This window comes from Rutidosis leptorrhynchoides, unplaced genomic scaffold (genome assembly GCF_046630445.1).
Source record: "Rutidosis leptorrhynchoides isolate AG116_Rl617_1_P2 unplaced genomic scaffold, CSIRO_AGI_Rlap_v1 contig181, whole genome shotgun sequence".
Classification (NCBI taxonomy): Eukaryota; Viridiplantae; Streptophyta; class Magnoliopsida; order Asterales; family Asteraceae; genus Rutidosis; species Rutidosis leptorrhynchoides.
In genome coordinates, this window is record NW_027266431.1 from 46897 (window position 1) to 49446 (window position 2550).

The 2550-nt window shown below is 32.7% G+C and overlaps 1 pseudogene; it reads right to left on the reverse strand.

Moving 5' to 3' along the window:
• Positions 1–1427: 1427 nt before the first annotated feature.
• On the reverse strand, positions 1428–2314 carry LOC139881668 (uncharacterized; annotated as a pseudogene).
• Positions 2315–2550: the final 236 nt, after the last annotated feature.

The window sequence follows — 2550 nt, forward strand, 5'->3', positions numbered from 1 at the left end:
TCTATCTCAGATCTACTCCGAATTGGTTTTCTTCTTTTTGATGGTGCGATCCTGTGAAGTTGGGAGGGGTTAAGATTGTGGATGCCAGATCTCGAGGTGGTCAGGAGTCTTTGTTGGTGTGTCTTCAATGGCGGTGCTCTTTCCTTCCTCAAATCTTTTTAGGTTGTGGCCTACAACCCTCCAACGGTGCGATCTCGTCGAAGGATTGGCAGGTTTTCGTACCTCTTAGAATTAGGAGGTTTCAAAGCTTATCATGTTTGGGGGTTTTCTAGTGGTTGTTGATTATGTGTGATGATGGAGGATTTGTGGTTTTGGTGGCTGTTAGATCGGTGGAGGTTTGTTGTGGGAATTAAAATACTATGTTTTTGTGTTTGTGTTATTTATGTTTGCACATAATAATGGTGATTTGTAGTTGGTTGTATATTCCTGAGATTGGAATTGAGGTTTTCAGACATGTTTGTAGCAGTTGTTACTACTTGATGATATTGTTTCTTGGAAGACTTGAGGGTGATTTGACCAAGTTTCTATTCATTGGAAGGCGAAGACTATTCTTTTACCTCGATAATTTTCCAAGCTATCCCATTATTATTTGTCCAGAGTATCCTCAAATATGTAATCGCTTCCACTATCCTAAGATTCTATTCGATGTTGGTGCTTCTATATCTGACGGATCTTATCGCAGTTCCTTCCCGATCGATATATCCTTGTGATTTTATTTTTATGTTTTTTCTATTACCTATATTAATTGTAAAATATAAGTTTATGTTGTTCTATCATCAATAAAATACATTTTAAGTTTAAAAAAAAAAAACAAAGATACAATAATTGACATGTAGTAATTTCTGTTTTTAACTATAAAAACGTATTTGGTTTAAGTATTTTTCAATATTTTTTTCATTAAAAATTCAGCACTACATTTTGAGAATAAAATAATATAAAATAAATTATTTTTTTATCTTATAATATTATATTAAAATTATTATTAAATATATCAAATAAAATTATATATCAAATACATTTTTAATCAAAAAATAAAATAATAAATTAACAATTATTACATCTCAAATTTTATATAACGGTTGATTATAGATTAAATAAATTGTTAATGCTGGAGGAAAGTTTTTCCTCTATATATATCAAAAATATGTTTTTCACATAAATATTATAACTCATAAGTCGGGTCGTAAATTCTAAGTTACATAAATACTCGTAGTCCTAAAATACACTTAACTTTTTTATAATTTTTAATGTAAAATGCAATATGAATATTAGGCTGGAGTCAAAAAATAAATATTGTAAGCAAAAAAATCGGAAAATTTTGAAAAACTGGGGCAACAAATACATGTAAGAAATAAAGAATCACTCTATGACTATGCACACCACATATTTAAAATCACTATATACATATATTAGTGATCTCTTAACCTTTAAATGAAGATAAAACAATCCAATGAGATGAGAGGATTATCAATATCTTCAAAGGGAAGAGGCTCACTGTCATGGCGACCAAAAGCTTGTGCAACTTCAATTTCATCAATCTTAGAACTAACACGATTAATGTTAGTCTCCTTATTGATCATCATACGCGATTTTATCACTGTCCTTAACTTTTCCTTTCTCATAGAAGACGGTAAATAAGTACTAAGATCGACTCTGTCTTCGCCTAATTTTGAACCAGCTACACCCTTTGAACAAATATTACTTAAACGTACACTATTATTAATATAACTGCTCGATCCATCAAATCTTCGACTGGCCGATGGCGATGACCTGAAAGAATATGAATTAAACCTCTTTTCGGAATCCTTTCGGAAACTCTTTTGTCTATGTAGAGAATTACCATACGGTGAAGTTGGACGAACTCTCTTTGGAGGAGTGGTGATGCCAGTAATCTTAGGCTCTTGCTTTTGTGAAGTAGGAAATTGTTTATGATTGAGGGCAATAGAACACTCTTTAATTGAATTAATACGAACTACATGAGGGTTTTCCTTAATACAAGACAACAAATAGTCATTGGAGAAAGATCGCTCCTCAAGACTGATGATCCTATAGTACTTGTTGATGAATATGAGCTCGAGGTTTTACTACTTGAACTATTCTTGGAGCAAGCGAACATTGAAATCGATGAAAAAGAATTTGAGCTAGTTGGTGAAGGAAGAGAAGGGGAGATTTTCTCAGAATTATTGGGTAATTGGTAGGGAGTTTTGGGGACTTGAGATTGTGAGATTACAAGCTTGTCTTCAAGAAAATTGAGGTGATTAGTTTCTTCCAAGGGCTTTTTCTTGGGTTTGTATGTGCTAAAACATGACCCCATTTTGAGAGAGATTGACTAGGGGTTAATCGATAGAGAAGCATATGGCAGAGATTAATAGTATTTATTTTGAAGTTTCGGAAAAAAGCACTTAGACAAGAGAAAGTTGTTATTAGTTGGGCGGGTGGACCAGTGGCTTTTGCTTTTGTGCTTTTCTATCTTCTTGAAGTTTTATTCAAATTTGGTTGGCCGTTGTGTAACGGTTGTATAAATTTGTATGCTTAGTTTCCTGCTTTTAA